Raw genomic sequence first — 21,898 nt, 5'->3', positions numbered from 1 at the left:
CAAAGCACTGGTGGAAGGTTTAGTCTTAGAAGAAAAGCTACTTTCTCCAATATACCAGAAAAGGATGGGTATATGTATAAGTGGACTTGTAAGTTCAGTGAAGGAAAGTTGAAAGAATTTCTCCTGGTATCTTTGATATTCTTTCAACAAAAGAACATTGGTCCTTTCACACTAGCCATTTCTTTAAACCAAGAGGAACATTTGGTTAAAATCAAGTAAAAACACTTTTGGAGGATACTAAAGGAACTCAAGCATCCAACTGTTGGAGGAAAACTGAGTGTTCAGCCTGAAGAAATGATAAATCCACTTGGAGAAGGGAAATAGAAGAAACGTTTAAAGTTTCTTAAAGTTTAAGTAATTCTCAAGTAAAAAGAAAATTAGTTTGTACTTAATTACAGTAAGGATGTGACCCAGGCCAAAGGAAGATATGGGAAGTCTTGTTTTGGCCCAGAATTATGACAAACTGGATTTTCTAATTGTTCTTATTGCCCAAAGATGGAATAATATGATCAAAGATATGGTGAATTGAAGATATTAGAAGTGGTTGTTCGAGGAGACTTTTACGTTGGGGCTGATGCTAAAGGGAAAATTCAAGCATGAGATGGGAGGCTGGATGTTGGGAGTTTCTCTTTCTTTGACTGTTTTTCTCCCCTTTACACGTGAAGACAATTTGTTCTCTCCTTCAGCATGAAGTTCATTCTCCCTGAGAAGATAGAAAGAGGGAAAGATAGGAAAGAAAGAGCAGATAGGATGTGAGAATTATTAGGCTAGAGTTTTCCCGTGAATTATATAACTTCTACACTATCTGCCAAGCTATAAGACCCCCTGTCAGAGCTTTGAATACTCCCTCTATTGTCCTCAGCAATTTTCCACCTAGCTTATTCTCATTGTTTTCTTGCTAAGCATGTATTCATGTTCATCAAGTGGCTGTCTTGACTCTTATGGTCTCAAACTTTTGTATTCATTCTGGGAAAGTTGTTCCTCTTCCTATCATTTTTTATACCTATTATATTACAAACTAAGCTCTTTAGAGAGCATCTTTTTGCAGTCACATGAGTTTTCCTTATTTCCTTTCTAAAATCCAGGAATAATGATCATTTGCATAGCACTTAATAAACATTGTAGTATCCATTCATAGGCATCACTGCATTTGATTATTACAAAGCCTCCTTGAGATACAAGTTATGTGCCACCCAGCTACAACAGCATCACCACTACCATGATTACCATCATAATCACCTCCACCAACTCAGTTTTATAGAGGCCCAGAGAAGACTAAGAAAGTGCCTCAAGTCATTTCACTGGACTGATGAAAAGCAGAGACTCAAGGGGAGATCTGCATGATGTGAAACTCTAGGCTCTTTCTATATGTAAAGCTGCTGCCCCAAGACTTGTGTCCTCAGCTATTGTAAATTTGGAGTTGGCATGGTCACTTTCTCCAAAACTGCCTGCTATTTCCTCTGTAACACACTCTTCCTCTTTGTTTGAAATTACATGGAATTGCAGTTACTTCTCTTAGTTACAAAGAATGTTTACTGAATTACTGAATAAACTTTCTGGGATACCCTCCTTTATGAAATTCTCTTGAACATTAATATTTCTTAGGTAGTCTGAGCCATCTTCTCTGAGTCAAATTTTTCTGTCCCTTTTGAGCTCTCTGTGTCTAAATTGTCCCTCTTAAAGGCATAAAAACACCCACCTTGATAGTGTCTCTAATCTTTCAGTCTGTTGGTCATTCAGTGAATCAAAAACTATTTACTGAGTGCCTGACACATGCTGAGCACTGTCTGGGCTCTTAGGATAGATTGGTGAAAAACAAAAGAAATACATAAACATATAGAGAAACATTAACCAAATAATTGCAAAACTATGTGTTAGTCAAGTGAATATTTATTTGTCCTTTTTGTCCTTTGTTAGTGCTTTTATTCTTTCCTTTGTTAGGACTTTTGCAGTTAATATGAAAAACCTACCCTAGAAAATTATGTCTTTAACATACTTTTTAACATACAACTTTCCCACAATGTCCCTTGCTCTCTTAGAAACCATCTTACCCATTTCATAGGCAAAAAGAACTTTAGTTAGAAGGGAACTTTGAAATTAGCCAGTCTGGTACTTCTCAAACTTGAATGTGCATACAAATCAACTGGGAATCTTATTAAATGCAGATTCTGAACCAGTAGATCTTGGGTGAGGCATGAGATTCTGTATATTTTAGCAAGATCCCAGATGATGCTGATGCTGCTGGTACATGGACAGTACTTTGAATATCAAAGATCTAGTCCTCTGGTGTACAACAAGGAATATCCATCAGAATATCTTGTTTTGCAAAATACAAATTATGAATCAGACTTTTGCAGGAGCTGGGACATATGAAATTTTAAAATGCAGTCTCAGACTCCACTTCCATTTAATATAAATTAACTGGGTTTACCATCCTGACTGAAACAACCAAAATAAAAAAAACTTGACAAATTATGATGCAGTGGTTTTCAAAACCCTAGACATTAGTCAATGAAGGGGAGTGATTTCTGAGAAACAGAAAATAAGTGAGGTGAGCCCAATAATCTCCCTTGAAAGAATTTCCAAGCCATGTAACCCAAGCAGAGCCCAGCTGACTCCCTGAGTTGAATATAGAGCTGAGAGTCAGAGGAGAACAAGGGGGCTATAGTTCTCAGGATGGAGTATCAGGAAAGAGGGAGCTTAACAGAACCTCAGAGGTCTGCCAAAAGCTCTTCTCAAGTACATGGCAGAGTACTGATCATCACATACCTATGAGAAAACAACCCAAGTCAAAGGTAAGAATTATTGGAATGGATAAGAGATAACAGTCCCCTGTGCTCACATAGAGCTGGAAAGAGTGCCTGTACCTTATCTCATGATTCATGGGGCATTAGTTAGAGTATCGAGGATGAACTGCCTTGAGTAAGGAATAATTAATCTCGAATAAAGTACTGCTATAGTCTCCTTTAATAAATCTTAAAAAAACATAGGATCACAGTGTTTTCAAGTAACTTAACTGCATCACAGAATAAAGGTCAAGAATATTATAGAAATACAAATTATGCAGCGCCAAACAAGGTAAAATTCAAAATTTATGGCATCTAATTAAAACTTGCCAGGCACAGAAAGAAGAAAATACCACCCATAATGAGGATAAAAATTAATCAAACAAAAGTAACACTTACCTAGTAGAAATGTTAGAATTAGGAGATAGAAATACAGTTGAAGCTGTATTCCTTATGTTCAAAATGTTAAGGAGAGATAAGAAAGATATAAAAATACATTAATTAGGATTAGTAGCAGATTAGACGTTACAAAAGAAAAGATTAGTGAACTTAAAGACATAGTGACAGAAACTATTCAAACTGAAACAAAAAGAGAAGAGAATTAAAAAAAAAAAAGAAATGGACCAATCATCACTGTGCTTCAGGACAGCTGCAAGGGGGCTAATAAGGAGTAGATGGAATCCCTGAGGAAGGGGGAGGGCTTCATTAAAATCTTTTAAAAAATAAATTCTGAAAAATTTCCAAATTTGATGAAAACTATAAGCCCACAAATATAAGAAGCTCAGTGAAACACCAGAACAAGAAACTTGAAGAAAATGACATCAAAGCACATCATTATCAAATTTCTTAAAGCCAGTGATAAAAAAAAATGTTAAAAGTAGCCAAGGCAGGTGGAGCAGGGAATTAGGTTATGTATAGAGGAGAAAAGATAAACATATCAACAGATTTCTTGTCAGAAATAATGGAAACAAGGAGACAATGGAACAACATCTTTAAAGTACTGAAAGAAAAACTGTTAACCAAGAATTCTATAGCAAGTGAAAACACCTCTCAAAAATGAAGGAGAAACAAAGGTTTTTTCCAGACATACAAAAGGTGAAAGAGCATGTAGCCAATACTCACACTATAAGAAATGTTAATGGAAATCCTCAAGCAAATGGAAAAGGAAATGAGATGGAAACTTGGATCCACCAAGAAATGAAGAGCCCGAGAAATGACTATACCACTAAATATATAATTTTTTCTTAATTTTAAAAATCTTTTAAAAAGATAACTGACCCTTTAAGCAAAAATGAAAACAATGTAGCATGAAGTTTATAAGATAGTCTGCATAAGGATGCTACATTGCTAAAAGCTTTAGATTCAATGGGTAATATTAATTAAAATGCATTGAAGTTTTACATATAATAACTCATCTAAACCCTACCATAGCCCAACGAGACAGATACCTATATGAGTCCGATTTTATACATGAGAGAACTAGGAGACAAGCTGATAAAAAGTAGAGACAGGACATAAACCCAGGAGTTCAGACATGGAATTTGTAAGCTTGACCACTGCACATACTGCCCTCTCTTTTTGTTTGTTCATTTTTGTTTATTAGGGATTCTGCTTTTTAAAAATTTTCTAAGTTAACATTTGTTGGCCTCACTTAGCACATCTAACATTGGGGGGCCTTGATTGTTTCTCTCAAAATGTTATCTGGGGTTTGGGCTTAACTTATTCTTTCCATACATATATATATATATATATATATATATATATATATACACACACACACGTATGTATACATATATACATATATATATATGTATATATACATGTGTGTGTATAGTGCTGGGGAAATAGAGATTTAAAAGATAATCTTTGACTTCACTGAGCCCACAGTTAGTGCAGGTAAGAGGCAGGTAAGAAAAGGTTTCCTTACTACGCAGTGGGGAAAGTACATCGTTAGTAGAAAACAGAGGGTGTTATGAAATCACAGAGGGAAGCTTTTGCTAGGTCTCCTTAGGGAGCTGGAAGAACTGTGGCAAGTGTTCTGGGAAGAGCTGATTAGAATTCTATTGTAGCTTCACAATTTAGTCTGTCTTTTAAGGTTGTTTTAAATCATGCATGTCTGTGCCCAGTGAGCATGTGCACGTGTGTGTGAGGGCCACATACTGCCTCACACAAGGGGCTGGCAAAGAGAAAGTACTCAAATATTTGATGAGTCAACTGAAATTTACACATATACACATGCCCATTTAACCCACCAGAAGCTGTCTTTAACTTTTTATTTTGCACCTCTGTTTCTCTCTACACACTTTGCAACACCTGCAGCTGCCCTGCCTTGGACCCGATGGTTGAGGTTTCTCCTCAGTATGACTTATAAACTTCTTCCCAACACACCTGCCTTTGGGGCTGTAATCATGTCCAAGGGCTATCATAACAAATGACCACGAGGTTGGTGGCTTGCACCAACAGAAATTTATTCTTTCATAGTCTTGATGCCAAGATTCTAAAATCAAGTCGTTGGCAGGGCTGTGCTCTCTCCAAAGGCTCTCAGGAAGAATCCCCCTTGTGTCTTCCAGTTTCTGCCCTTGGTTTGTGGGTTCATAACTCCAGTCTCTGCCTCTGTCTTTACATGGCCTCCTCTTCTGTGTCGCCTTCTCTTCTCTCTTATCAGGACAACTGTCATTGGATTAGGGCCCACCCCGATAATGAGATCATCTTCAGATCCCTAATTATATCTGCAAAGTCCCTTTTTCCAGATAAGGTCACATTCACAGATGCTAGAGGCTAAATATGGGCATGGCTTTGGGGGGATACCCACAATTCCATTTGTTCCAGAGGCATTTCCAGCAGGGTCAGGACTGGGACGAGGAGAGTGAGGCACTCAACTCAGCTGCAGAACTGAAGGGGACACCAAAAAGAGCTCAGCAGTATAAATAAATTAATAATAGAAATAAATATTTTAATAAAATATTTCCCCAAGTCAAAATGAGTGCCAAAAGTCAACAATTAAAGAAATATTGAAAAAGTAAATAAAGACAGAATCAGTGATTTTTTTTTCCTTTCGGGTTTCTAATATGGCTTAGCTTGCCACTCACTTCCAGAAACAGCCAAGCCTCTCATCCATAGTGAGCTGAGCCAGATCCACCACTTCCTCTGTCACAATTTGATCACCCTTCCCAGAACAAGGCTCCCAGGAGTCTTACTCAGGAGACCAGGCCACTATGCACCAGGCTTCTCACTTCTAAAGAAGGCTTATTTGTCTCATGAATTGTGCAAACACCTCCTGAGAAGCTAATTAAAATGGAAGCCCATGCTGCCAAATCCGGGAAGCCTCCAAATAAGCATCGTGAGGCAGCCAGAAAGTGTTATTAATACACACACCCAACCTCTCACTGTGGCTTAAAGGGGCAGAGGACTTGGAAGGACAAACTCAGAAAGGTGACTTTAAGGTGGAAGGTGCTGAGCCCCACTGCCAAGCACAGCATGGGACAAACGGAGGACACTCAGTATGTGCGGGAAATGAATACTTGACTCTTGGTGGGTGGGGAGAGTTTAGGAACAGGAATAAAAGCAAATCCCCTGCTTCCTAGCACCAGTAAGAAAGAAGAAATGCTATTTCCGTGCGATTTGTATGCTATCACCTAAAGCTAAACGATTACTATTGATTATGTAATGCTAAATGAAAACAGTCATGTTTAATGCTAAATAATCAGCATGAAATGATAACCACAAAGTGTCATAAAAATATGATCACAGTTACTAGAGTATAGCAAAAATATTTTAAAATAGGTAGGAACAAACTTAAGAGGAAATAGGCAGAAACTACAGAAAGAAATTGGAACTTAAGGGCATAAAGGAAGACTTTTCTAAGTGGCAATAGATACTATATCCCTGAGTGGTAAACTCAGTGTCATAATAATCTAAATTCACCTCAGGTTCGCATATGAACTTAATGTAATTTCAAAAAAGAATCAATGGTAGTTTTTTGGAGAAATTTAACAAACTGATTTTAAAATTCATCTGAAAGATCAAAGCAGTGAGAATAGCTGAAGAACAGTTGAAAGAAAAATTTATGGACAATATGAACTTCCAGGTAATTAAAATTATTATAAAACTATAATAATTAAGACAAGGAACAGTGTTACAGGGTAAGAAAATGGACATATACAACGGAAGAGAAAGTCTAGAAACTGAACTGTTTATATATGACTTCAAAATGTGATAGAGACTTCATATCAAATCATTTTTCAAAGGAAGTTGATTAATATAGTTCAAACCTGTAGCTATTTATTAATCATCAGAGAAAAATAGACTCAAATTTCATATTATATATGAGCTAAATTTAAATTGGTTATAGAATTAAAGGTAGAAATGAATTATTAGAAATTATAGGAGACTCTTTTATCTCAAGGTGGAGATAGGTTTTCCAAGCATAAAAACAAGGAAAGAAACTATAAAGGAAAAGACTGATCAATTCTTCTCCATAAAATTTAAAATATATGTGCTAAAATTTACTATAAACAAAAGTAAAGGAAACAATAAATATATAAAATATATGTCACATATATGAAAGGCAAAGGATATAATTTTTTATATAATAGCCTTCCCAAAGATCAATAAGGGATGATTTTTATACTCAAAATCAATAAACAGTTCTCAAAAATCAATAAAAAAGAAAAGATGAATACTCAAAAAGTGAGTAAAGCCCATAGAGAATTCATTTTAAAAAGAAATCAAAATGGCCAGTCATTATGTGAAAAATATTATCCTTAAAAGTAACAAAACAAATGCAAGCTACAGTAACAATGAGATACCATTTCTCAAACTGAAAAAGTTATTTTAAAAAATCGAATCCAATACTGAGACTCCAGTAAAATTAGTACTCACATTCTCACATACTTAGTTTGGGTAGAAGTATCAATCAATACAAGTCTTCTGAAAGGGATTTGGGTACTAAAATTAATTCTAATCCTTTAACTTAGTAATTCTATTTTTAAGTGGAACTGACTAAGGAAATGATTTAAGTATACATATAGATTTATCGATATTTGCTCTATAATATCATATGTAACATATTCACTATAATATTATTAAATTGGAAAAAATGCTTAAAACAGCCTCAACGTCCAATACCATGAAAACAAATAAATGATGGGATTCTATGATGCCATCAAACTAATATTTTTGAATAATATTTAATTATATATTTAGGTTAAATTTATTAAAAACTGTATAATATATAAAACAAAAACCACATTAAACACACAAATGTATACTACAAGAAAAAGAATAATTAACACTAATACATTAATATTAAGTTTCTCTGAGGGATAAGGTTTCGACTGGCTTCTGTTTTACACTTTTTTATGTTATTCAGATTTTCTACAATTAGAATGCACTATTCTATAATCAGAGAAAAAAGAAGAAAAGGATTAAAAATATGTTTAAAGATCTTAATCACCAGCTCATAGGATGTCAGCACTTGAAAGAGCATTAGCAAGAACCTGACTCAATTCCCTCATTTTTCAGACAAAGAAACCAGAAAACTGAAGATTGGAGAAGCCAAGTATTCTTTGCAGGTGTAGAAGGTGTATCCCTCCAAAGCTCAGACTATTTTGGAGGGTCCCAGTGCAGTCATGGTGCTCTTGGGGACATGGAAGGCCAATGGCAATTTTCCCATTCATCTCAAGCTCTGGCCATTCCTGCTTGATACCTTAAGACCAGAAAGTGGAGGGTATAACCACAACCCAGGGACTGTGGGAAGTCAAAAGCAGGGGTGGGCAAGTGGGAAGGAGTAGGAAATGGACAAAGCAAGGCCCAAGTCCTGACAGAGGATGAGCCACCACTGACCAAGGGGGGGTAAGCTGACCCATGAAGAGAATTAGAAACACATCCTGGGGGACCACAGCCAGAGTCAACAAATGCCTCCAACCTCAGACCCAGGCCAGTTTGGACAGTCTCAGGAGGAGGGTCTGGATTGCCAAGACCATAATCCTGCCCTGGTTGTGCATTTTCTCCCTGTATGGCTGAGAGTGGACAGCTGACAGATTTATGGTTTCAAAAGAAAAAGGTGAAGCTTAGACTAAACCAAGAGAAGAAGTGGCAGAACCTTGCTGAGAAGAATTCTCAGCTATCAGGAAAATCTGCCAGAAAGGCTGCAAGGAGGTCTCGTCCACAGCTGCTTGGCTGAGAGCTGCCAGCTCAGTTCGTGGGTGTCAGAAAGGCTTGGTTGGTGGATAAGCTTGGGGCTGGAGGCCCGTGTTCATGTCCCAACTCCACCACTTCCTATAGTGATGATGAGCAAGTTACTTATCCTCTCCAAGCCTTCGTTTTCTCATACATAAAATGAGGATAATAATAATCCCTATCTTTTAGGGTTACGGAGAAGATAAAAGGATATATTGCATGGAGCATGAATAACACTGAATTATTATTATCTTTTCTTTCTCTTTTCATCTTCCTGATAGCCAGATCCATTATTTGCATTTATATTAGAAGAGAAGAGGAACGGAATAATAAGTAAACAGCTACTAATTGAGTCTCTGCCCCATGCTTTACACTAACTGCCCTCTTAATCTTCCCCAGGGCCCACGAGGAGGGCAGTAAGATCTTTCATTTGCAGAGAAGTTGTAACTCAGAGAAGCTAAGTCACTTGTGTAAGATCTAACTTGAAGCAGACAAAGAATTCTGTATTCTTCCAAAATTCCTGCCTGATCCGGCAGTCAGCCTTCCCCAGCCCATGCTGCCTTCCCAGGCCCAAATGCCCACAAACTCAGTGCCATGGCCCCTACACACTTGCTGCCATGGAAACCGGTTCCTCGCCCCTCAGTCACGCAGATCTGGAACACTGCCCTGGTTTTACTAGCCAAGCTGACCCAGGCCAGGACAGAGTCAGATCTGCCAAGCCTGAGCTCAGGACTGCTGCGGGTCACAGGCACCCTACTGACAGAGAGATGCCACATGCAGAGTCCACGGCCTAGCAGAACATGGGAATTCAGAGGAAAGCACCGATCAGAAAACTCTGTGTGTGTGCTTCTATGGCACAGGGACTTTCTGGAGCTGAAGGAAGCCTGTGAGGGTAGAGAGAACCCAGAGGGATGAGGGGCTGGGAAGGATGTTAGTGAAGCGGGATCATGGAAGTGGAATCTGTGGTGGGGTGGAGAGTTGGGGGAGGCTCTTTCATGCTACATGTCCTATAAGACTCCCTAACATGGCTTAGCCCTTTCACTCCACAAAGTAGGATACTGAGGCTCAGACGTGCCAGAGAGAGGCTGCTTCGCAGGACAGAGAGCTGGGCTTGTGATTCTCTGAGATCTTTGCTCCAGTTCTAGTTTCTTTACTTACTTTGCTGTGTGATCTAAGACAAGTGTAATAACAGAACAACTACAGCTCACATTCACGGAGTGCTTAGGATGAAGCCCTGTCCTAAGCTTTGAACATTTATTACCCCACTGCATCCTCAGAGTAACTCTAAGAGATAGGATCCATTCTGTTCTCGCTTTCACGGCTGTGACTGAGGCACTGAGAAGACTCCCACCTCTTCTTGGGGCTCAGAGTGCTCAGCATATGTCCTAAGGCCACCTTGGGCAGACCCTTGTCCTTTATAGTCCAGGGAAACTCTGGCAATCAAAGGGCCAACGTCAGAATTTTTTTTTTCTATTAAGAACACTTCTCTGGGTAAAGCTGTGTGAAGGAGGTTCCTAGAGTGACGTTCATGAAGTTTGTGAAGGGCAGGGGCAGTGTGGCTGGAGCCCTGTCTGCTAAATCTGATCACCAAGACTCCCTCCTATTCAAAGGAGCAGTGCTCCCCTCCCCCATGCTGGGCTCTGTGGTTCCAGAACCTTGGGATTTGCTCTCTAAGAGCCTCAGTTGTGTTGAAACTCTGTAGAATTCAGGGGAAATCTGTGCTGGGTCACAGCCCGTGTAGTTATCCCTGTGGGAGTTTCCAGCTTTGTGTGGGCTCGATGTCAACAATTTGTATCCGAGAAACTCTAGAGCTGGTCAAGGGCCAAAGTTCTCTTTACCCTTCCCAGGTTATTGGCAAGAAAACTCAAAGTTCACATTTTTATGAAAGAAACAGATTTGATTGTCATGAGAGGAAAGAGCCAATGTTTGTCTGATGCCGGGTGTGCGCAGGGCTTTTACGTTCATCCTCTCACATGGCTCTCACGCTAGAGGGTGGGCTGGGGAACACCATCCCCATTTTATGTTATTTTATTATTTTATTTTTATTTTTTGGCATGGCATGTGCTATCTTAGGTCCCCAACCAGGGATCGAACCTGCACTACCTGCATTGGAAGCATGGAGTCTTAACCACTGGACCGCCAGGGAAGTCCCACAATCCCCATGTGAGAGAATGGAGAACTGAGCTGGCCAGGTCACCCAGTGAATAGTAAAACTGGGAGATTTTTCTCTTTCCAAAGCTAATGATCTTTTCACTGCCTAGGATTCCTTGCTAAATTTCCAGCCAAGAGACAGTATCATGTAGTGGTCTAAGAGTATAAACCGGGAGGCAGCTTCAAGATGGCAGAGGAGTGAGACATGAAGATCGCCTTCCTCCCCACAAATACATCAGAAATACATCTACATGTGGAACAACTCCTACAGAACACCTACTGAACGCTGGCAGAAGACCTCAGACTTCCCAAAAGGCAAGAAACTCCCCACATACCTGGATAGGGCAAAAAAAAAAAGGAAAAACAGACAAAAGAATAGGGATGGGACCTGCACCAGTGGGAGGGAGCTGTGAAGGAGGAAAGGTTTCCACACACTAGGAAGCCCCTTCACTGGTGGAGTCTGTGGGTGGTGGAGGGGGGAAGCTTCAGAGCCACAGAGGAGAGCGCAGCAACAGGGGTGCGGAGGGCAAAGCAGAGAGGTACCCGCACAGAGGATCGGTGCAGACCAGCACTCACCAGCCCGAGAGGCTTGTCTGCTCACACGCTGGGGCGGGCGGGGGCTGGGAGCTGAGGCTCGGGCTTCGGAGGTCAGATCCCAGGGAAAGGAATGGGGTTGGCGGCATGAACACAGCCTGAAGGGGGCTAGTGCGCCACAGCTAGCCAGGAGGGGGTCCGGGAAAAAGCCTGGAGCTGCTGAAGAGTCAAGATACCATTGTTTTGGGGTGCGTGAGGAGAGGGGATTCAAAGCACCGCCTAAACGAGATCCAGAGACTGGCGCGAGCCATGGCTATCAGCGCGGACCCCAGAGACGGACATGAGACGCTAAGGCTGCCGATGCTGCCACCAAGAAGCCTGTGTGCAATCACAGGTCACAATGCACACCTCCCCTCCTGGGAGCCTGTGCAGCCTGCCACTGCCAGGGTCCCGTGATCCAGGGACAACTTCTCCGGGAGAACGCACAGCGCACCTCAGACTGTTGCAATGTCACGCTGGCCTCTGCTGCCACAGGCTTGCCCCGCACTCCGTGCCCCTCGCTCCCCCCGGCCTGAGTGAGCCAGAGCCCCCAAATCAGCTGCTCCCTTAACTCCATCCTGTCTGAGCGAAGAACAGACGCCCTCAGGCAACCTACATGCAAAGGCGGGTCCAAATCCAAAGCTGAACCCCGGGAGCTGTGTGAACAAAGAACAGAAAGGGAAATCTCTCCCAGCAGCCTCAGGAGCAGCGGATTAAATCTCCACAATCAACCTGATGTACCCTGCATCTGTGGAATACCGGAATAGGCAACCGAATTATCCCAAAATTGATGCAGTGGACTTTGGGAGCAATGATATATATTTTTCTTTTTCCTTTTTCTCTTTTTGTGAGCGTGTATGTGTACGATTCTGTGTGCGATTTTCTCTGTATGGCTTTGCTTTTACAATTTCTCCTAGGGTTCTGTTTTTGTTTTTTTTTTTAGTATAATTTTTAGTGCTTGTATCATTGGAGGATTTGTTTTTGGTTTGGTTGCTCTCTTCTTTCTTTTTTTTTTCCTTTTTTAAATTACTTTAAAATTTTTTTATTTTTAATAATTATTATTTATTTTTTATTCTAATTATTTTATTTTATTCTTTCTTTCTTTCTTTTCTTCTCCCTTTTCTTCTGAGCCATGTGGCTGACAGGGTTTTGGTACTCTGACTGGGTATCAGGCATGTGCCTCTGAGGTGGGAGAGCCAAGTTCAGGACATAGGTCCACCCGAGACTTCCCGGATACATGTAATATCAAATGGCAAAAGCTCTCCCAGAGATCTCCATCTAAACGATAAGATCCAGCTCCACTCAATGATCAGCAAGGTACAGTGCTGGACACCCTATGTCAAACAACTAGTAAGACAGGAACATAACCCACCCATTAGCAGAGAGGCTGACTAAAATCATAATAAGGTCACAGACACCCCAAAACATGCCACCGGATGTGGTCCTGACCAAGAGAAAGACAAGATCCAGGCTCATCTTCCAGAACACAGGCACTAGTCCCCTCCACCAGGAAGCCTACAAAACCCACTGACCCAACCTTAGCCACTGGGGGCAGACACCAAAAACAATGGGAACTACACACCTGCAGCCTGTGAAAAGGAGACCCTAAACACAGTAAGTTAAGCAAAATGAGAAGACAGAGAAATACACAGCAGATGAAGCAGCAAGGTAAAAACCCACCAGACCAAACAAATGAAGAGGAAATAGGAAGTCTACCTGAAAAAGAATTCAGAGTAATGAGAGTAAAGATGATCCAAAATCTTGAAAATAGATTGGAGGAAATACAAGAAACGTTTAACAAGGACCTAGAAGAACTAAAGAGCAAACAAACAATCATGAACAACACAATAAATGAAATTAAAAATTCTCTAGAATGAATCAATATCAGAATAACTGAGGCAGAAGAATGCATAAGTGACCTGGAAGATAAAATAGTGGAAATAACTACTGCAGAGCAGAATAAAGAAAAAAGAATGAAAAGAATTGACAACAGTCTCAGAGACCTCTGGGACAACATTAAACGCACCAACATTCAAATTATAGGGGTCCCAGAAGAAGAGAAAAAGAAAGGGACTGAGAAAATATTGGAAGAGATTATTGTTGAAAACCTCCCTAATATGGGAAAGGGAATAGTTAATCAAGTCCAGGAAGTGCAAAAAGTCCCATTCAGGATAAATCCAAGGAGAAACATGACAAGAAACATATTAATCAAACTATCAAAAATTAAATACAAGGAAAAAATATTAAAAGCAGCAAGGGAAAAACAATAAATAAGGGAATCCCCATAAGGTTAACAGCTGATCTATCAGCAGAAACTCTACAAGCCAGAAGGGAGTGGCAGGACATATTTAAAGTGATAAAAGGCAAAAACATACAACCAAGATTACTCTACCCAGCAAGGATCTCATTCAGATTTGACGGAGAAATTAAAACCTTTACAGACAAGCAAAAGCTGAGAGAATTCAGCACCACCAAACCAGCATTAGAACAAATGCTAAAGGAGCTTATCTAGGCAGGAAACACAAGAGAAGGAAAAGACCTACAATAAAAAACCTAAAACAATTATGAAAATGGTAATAGGAACACACATATCAGTAATTACCTTAAATGTAAATGGATTAAATGCTCCAACAAAAACACATAGACTGGCTGGATGGATACAAAAACAAGACCTGTAAATATGCTGTCTACAAGAGACCCTACTTCAGACCTAGGGACACATACAGACTGAAAGTGAGGGGATGGAAAAAGATATTCCATGCAAATGGAAATCAAAAGAAAGCTGGAGTAGTAATTCTCATATCAGACAAAATAGACTTTAAAATAAAGAATGTTACAAGAGACAAAAAGGACACTACATAATGATCAAGGGATCAATCCAAGAGGAACATATAACAATTGTAAATATTTATACACCCAACATAGGAGCACCTCAATACATAAGGCAAATACTAACAGCCATACAAGGGGAAATCAACAGTAACACAATCATAGTAGGGGACTTTAACACCCCACTTCCACCAATGGACAGATCATCCAAAAGGAAAATAAACAAGGAAACACAAGCTTTAAATGATATATTAAACAAGATGGACTTAATTGATATTTATAGGACATTCCATCCAAAGGCAACAGAATACACTTCCTTCACAAGTGCTCATGGAACATTCTACAGGATAGATCATATCTTGGGTCACAAATCAAGCCTTGGTAAAATTAAGAAAATTGAAATCGTATCAAGTAACTTTTCTCACCACAACGCTATGAGACTGAATATCAATTACAGGGAAAAACCTGTAAAAGATACAAACACGTGGAGGCTAAACAATACACTACTTAATAATCAAGAGATCACTGAGGAAATCAAAGAGGAAATCAAAAAATATCTAGAGACAAATGACAATGAAAACATGATGACCCAAAACCTATGGGATGCAGCAAAAGCAGTCCTATGTGGGAAGTCTATAGCAATACAATCATGCTTCAAGAAACAAGAAACTTCTCAAATAAATAACCTAACCTTACATCTAAAGAAATTAGAGAACGAAGAACAAAAATACACCAAAGTTAGCGGAAGGAAAGAAATTATAATGATCAGATTAGAAATAAATGAAAAAGAAATGAAGGAAATAATAGCAAAGATCAATAAAACTACAAGCTGGTTCTTTGAGAAGATAAACCAAATTGATAAACCATTAGCCAGACTCATCAAGAAAAAAAGGGAGAAGACTCAAATCAATAGAATTAGAAATGAAAAAAGAGAAGTGACAACTGACACAGCAGAAATACAAATGATCATGAGAGATTACTACAAGCAACTATGTGCCAATAAAATGGACAACGTGAAAGAAATGGACAAATTCTTAGAAAAGCATAACACTTGGAGAATGAACCAGGAAGAGATAGAAAATAAAAACAGACAAATCACAAGCACTGAAATTGAGACTGTGATTAAAAATCTTCCAACAAACAAAAGCCCAGGACCAGATGGCTTCACAGGTGAATTCTATCAAACATTTAGAGAAGAGTTAACACCTATCCTTCTCAAATTCTACCAAAATATAGCAGAGGGAGGAACGCTCCGAAATTTATTTGGAGGCCACAATCACCCGGATACCAAAACCAGACAAAATGTCACAAAGAAAGAAAACCACAGACAAATATCACTGATGAACATAGATGAAAAAATCCTCAGCAAAATACTGGCAAACGGAATGCAACAGCACATTAAAAGGATCATACATCATGATCATGTGGGGTTTATCCCAGGAATGCAAGGATTCTTCAATATACACAAATCAATCAATGCGATACACCATATTAACAAACTGAAGGAGAAAAACCATATAATCATCTGAATAGATGCAGGAAAATTTAACAAAATTCAACACCCATTTATGATAAAAACGCTCCAGAAAGTAGGCATAGAGGGAACTTACCTCAACATAATAAAGACCGTATATGACAAGCTCACAGCGAACAGCATTCTCAATGGTGACAAACTGCAACCATTTCCACTAAGATCAGGAACAAGACAAGATTGCCCACTCACACTATTATTATTCAATATAGTTTTGGAAGTTTTAGCCACAGCACTCAGAGAAGAAAAAGAAATAAAAGGAATCCAGATTGGAAAAGAAGAAGTAAAGCTGTCACTGTTTGCAGATGACATGATACTACAGATAGAGAATCCTAAAGAGGTTACCAGAAAACTACTAGAGCTAATCAATGAACTTCATAAAGTAGCAGGATACAAAATTAATGCACAGAAATCTCTTGCATTCCTATACACTAATGATGAAAAATCTGAAAGAGAAATTAGGGAAACACTTACATTTACCATTGTGACAAAAAGAATAAAATACCTAGGAATAAACCTACCTAAGGAGACAAAAGACCTGTATGTAGAAAACTATAAGACACTGATGAAAGAAATTAAAGATGATACAAACAGATGGAGAGATATACCATGTTCTTGGATTGGTAGAGTCAACATTGTGAAAATGACTATACCACCCAAAACAATCTGCAGATTCAATGTAATCTCTATCAAACTACCAATGACATTTTTCAAAGAACTAGAACAAAAAATTTCACAATTTGTATGGAAACACAAAAGACCCCGAATAGCCAAAGCAGTCTTGAGAAAGAAAAACAGAGCTGGAGGAATCAGACTACCTGACTTCAGACTATACTACAAAGCTACAGTAATCAAGACAGTATGGTACTGGCACAAAAACAGAAATATAGATCACTGGAACAGGATAGAAAGCCCAGAGATAAACCCACGCATGTATGGTCACCTTATTTTTGATAAAGGAGGCAAGAATATACAATGGAGAGAAGACAACCTCTTCAATAAGTGGTGCTGGGAAAACTGGACAGGTACATGTAAAAGAATGAAATTAGAACACTCCCTAGCACCATATAAAAAATAATCTCAAAATGGATTAAAGACCTAAATGTAAGGCCAGACACTATCAAACTCTTAGAGGAAAACCTAGGCAGAACACTCTATGACATAAATCACAGCAAGATCCTTTTTGACCCACATCCTAGAGAAATGGAAATAAAAACAAAAGTAAACAAATGGGACCTAATGAAACTTCAAAGCTTTTGCACAGCAAAGGAAACCATAAACAAGACCAAAAGACAACCCTCAGAATGGGAGAAAATATTTGCAAATGAAGCAACTGACTAAGGATTAATCTCCAAAATTTACAAGCAGCTCATGCAGCTCAATATCAGAAAAAGAAACAACCCAATCCAAAAATGGGGAGGAGACCTAAGTAGACAATTCTCCAAAGATATACAGATAGCCAACAAACACATGAAAGAATGCTCAACATCACTAATCATTAGAGAAATACAAATCAAAACTACCATGAGGTATCACCTCACACCAGTCAGAATGGCCATCATCAAAATATCTACAAACAGTAAATGCTGGAGAGTGTGTATAGAAAAGGGAACCCTCTTGCACTGTTGGTGGGAATGTAACTTGATACAGCCACTATGGAGAACAGTATTGGGGTTCCTTAAAAAACTAAAAATAGAACTACCATATGACCCAGCAATCCCACTACTGGGCATATACCCTGAGAAAACCATAATTCAAAAAGAGTCTTGTACCACAATATTCATTGCAGCTCTATTACAATAGCCAGGACATGGAAGCAACCTAAGTGTCCATTGACAGATGAATGGACAAGGAAGATGTGGCACATATATACAATGGAATATTACTCAGCCCTAAAAAGTAATGAAATTGAGTTTTTTGTAGTGAGGTGGATGGACCTAGAGTCTGTCATACAGAGTGAAGGAAGTCAGAAAGAGAAAAACAAATACCGTATGCTAACACATATATATGGAATCCAACAACAACAACAAAAAGGTTCTGAAGAACGTAGGGGCAGGACAGGAATAAAGACTCAGACGTAGAGAGTGGACTTGAGGACACAGGGAGGGGGAAGAGTAAGCTGTGACAAAGTGAGAGGGTGGCATGGACATATATACACTACCAAACGTAAAATAGATAGCTAGTGGGAAGCAGCTGCATAGCACAGGGAGATCAGCTCGGTGCTCTGTGACCACCTAGAGGGGTGGGATAGGGAGTGTGGGAGGGAGACACAAGAGGGAGGAGATATGGGGATATATGTATATGTATAGCTGGTTCATTTTGTTATAAAGCAGAAACTAACACACCTCTGTGGGGCAATTTTACTCCAATAAAGGTGTTAAAAAAAAAAAGAGTATAAACTGACTAGGTTTAAATCCTGGCCCAATCATGATTAGCTCTGTGACTTTGGGTAAGTTACTTAATCTCTCTTAACCTCAGTTTCCTCATATGTAAAATGTAGCTGTTAATACTAGTGCTTGCTTCATAGGGCTCTTGTGAGTTATTTATTTATTTATTTATTTAATGCCTATTATAAAACTAACACACTTGCTATAGAAAGTCAGTCATAAGTTTGACTCTGAGCTTTTCAGTAGTCAATTCTACAATAAAAGGGAAACACTGTGGTCAGTTACACAATTCCCAGTGTCTGTATATAGAAACTGTCCAATTGTTTATGATCCCCACAATGATTCAGGAGGGTGAAGTCAGAGAGGAATATTTCCTGGGACTCCTTGTAATGGTAACTGTGCTATGTAATGACCCATATCTTCAACAGCATGCTTACAACAAAAGAAATAGCAAGATTTGTAAAAACTGTTTATCTTGTCCCTCAGCTAGTGTGGGGTAACTAAACAAGCACATTTTAGTTTAAAAAACAAAAGTTTACAGGTGGTGCTGAGTGGTATTAAAAGAAATAAATAGCAATAGTCCTTAAATGTTCAGAAATTCTTACTAAAGACAATATGATGCTGCATTGCCCCAGTGCCTCTTGGTCTCCAGAGGGTTCTCTATGACCTTCCAGAAACAGCTCATAAACCTCCACTGGGCACAAGTGGTTTTGAAACAGTAAAAAGAGATGTTAAATGGATTCAGGAAAGAAAATGTGATATTTGGATGATGAACTAATGACTTGATTAAACTTCCAGTTTCTTTGGACCCAGCTTTTTTTTTTAAATTTAATTTATTTTTTTATAGAGTAGGCTCTAATTAGTCATGAGTTTTATAAACATCAGTGTATACATGTCAATCCCAATCCCCCAATTCATCACACCACTACCACCCCCACCCGCTGCTTTCCCCCCTTGGTGTCCATAAGTTTGTTCTCTACATCTGTGTCTCAATTTCTGCCCTGAAAACCAGTTCATCTATACCATTTTTCTAGGTTCCACATATATGTGTTAATATATGATATTTGTTTTTCTCTTTCTGACTTACTTCACTCCGTATAACAGTCTCTAGATCCATTCACGTCTCAACAAATGACCCAATTTTGTTCCTTTTTATGGCTGAGTAATATTCCATTGTATATATATACCACATCTTCTTTATCCATTCGTATGTCAATGGGCATTTAGGTTTCTTCCATGACCTGGCTATTGTAAATAGTGCTGCAATGAACATTGGGGTGCATGTGTCTTTTTGAATTATGGTTTTCTCAGGGTATATGCTCAGTAGTGGGATTGCTGGATCATATGGTAATTTTATTTTTAGTTTTTTAAGGAACCTCCATACTGTTCTCCATAGTGGCTGTATCAATTTACATTCCCACCAACAGTGCAAGAGGGTTCCCTTTTCTCCACACCCTCTCCAGCATTTCTTGTTTGTAGATTTTCTGACGATGCCCATTCTAACTGGTGTGAGGTGGTACCTCACTGTACTTTTGATTTGCATTTCTCAAATAATTAGTGATGTTGAGCAGCTTTTCCTGTGATTCTTGGCCATCTGTATGTCTTCTTTGCAGAAATGTCTATTTAGGTCTTCTGCCCATTTTTGGATTGGGTTGTTTGTTTTTTTAATATTGAGCTGCATGAGCTGTTTATATATTTTGGAGACTAATCCTTTGTCTGTTGATTCATTTGCAAATGTTTTCTCCCATTCTGAGGATTGTCTTTTCGTCCTGTTTATGGTTTCTTTTGCTGTGCAAAAGCTTTGAAGTTTCATTAGGTTCCATTTGTTTACTTTTGTTTTTATTTCCATTTCTCTAGGATGTGGGTCAAAAAGGATCTTGCTGTGATTTATGTCATAGAGTGTTCTGCCTAGGTTTTCCTCTAAGAGTTTGATAGTGTCTGGCCTTACATTTAGGTCTTTAATCCATTTTGAGATTATTTTTTATATGGTGCTAGGGAGTGTTCTAATTTCATTCTTTTACATGTACCTGTCCAGTTTTCCCAGCACCACTTATTGAAGAGACTGTCTTTTCTCCATTGTATATCCTTGCCTCCTTTGTCATAGATTAGTTGACCATAGGTGCGTGGGTTTATCTCTGGGCTTTCTATCTTGTTCCATTGATCTGTGTTTCTGTTTTTGTGTCAGTACCATATTGTCTTCATTACTGTAGTTTTATAGTATAGTCTGAAGTCAGGGAGTCTGATTCCTCCAGCTCTGTTCTTTTCCCTCAAGACTGCTTTGGCTATTTGGGGTCTTCTGTGTCTCCATACAAATTTTAAGATTTTTTGTTCTAGTTCTGTAAAAAGTGCCATTGGTAATTTGATAGGGATTGCATTGAATCTGTAGATTGCTTTGGATAGTATAGTCATTTTCACAATATTGATTCTTTCAATCCAAGAACATGGTACATTTCTCGATCTGTTGCTATCATCTTTAATTTCTTTCATCAGTGTCTTATAGTTTTCTGCATACAGGTCTTTTGTCTCCCTGGGTAAATATATTCCTAGGTATTTTATTCTTTTTGTTGCAATGGTAAATGATAGTGTTTCTCTTTCAGATTTTTCATCATTAATGTATAGGAATGCAAGAATTTCTGTGCATTAATTTTGTACCCTGCAACTTTACCAAATTCATTGATTAGCTCTAGTAGTTTTCCGGTGGCATCTTTAGGATTCTCTATGTATAGTATCATGTCATCTGCAAACAGTGACAGTTTTACTTCTTCTTTTCCAATTTGTATTCGTTTTATTTCTTTTTCTTCTCTGATTGCCATGGATAGGACTTCCAAAACTATGGTGAATAATAGTGGTGATAGTGTACACCCTTGTCTTGTTCCTGATCTTAGAGGAAATGTTTTCAGTTTTTCACCATTGAGAATGATGTTTGCTTTGGGTTTGTCGTATATTGCCTTTATGATGTTGAGGTAGGTTCCTTTTACATCTAATTTCTGGAGAGTTTTTATCATAAATTGGTGTTGAATTTTGTCAAAAGCTTTTTCTGCATCTATGGAGATGATCATATGTTTTTTTTCTTCAATTTGTTGGTATGGTGTATCACATTGATTGGTTTGTGTACATTGAAGAATCCTTGCCCCCTGGGATAAAGCCCACTTGATCATGGCGTATGATCCTTTTAATGTGTTTTTGGATTCTGTTTGCCAGTATTTTGTTGAGGATTTTTGCATCTATATTCATGAGTGATATTGTTCTGTAATTTTCTATTTTTTTCAGTATCTTTGTCTGGTTTTGGTATCAGGGTGATGGTGGCCTCATAGAAGGAGTTTGGGAGTGTTCCTTCCTCTGCAATTTTTTGGAAGAGTTTGAGAAAGATGGGTGTTAGGTCTTCCCTAAATGTTTGATAGAATTCACCTGTGAAGCCATCTGGTCCTGGAGTTTTGTTTGTTGGACAATTTTTAATCACA

Source organism: Delphinapterus leucas, chromosome 1 (genome assembly GCF_059928025.1).
Source record: "Delphinapterus leucas isolate spDelLeu-1000000601 "Yukka" chromosome 1, BTC_Dleu_Yukka2, whole genome shotgun sequence".
NCBI lineage: Eukaryota > Metazoa > Chordata > Mammalia > Artiodactyla > Monodontidae > Delphinapterus > Delphinapterus leucas.
Note: the sequence above shows the minus strand (reverse complement) of the source record.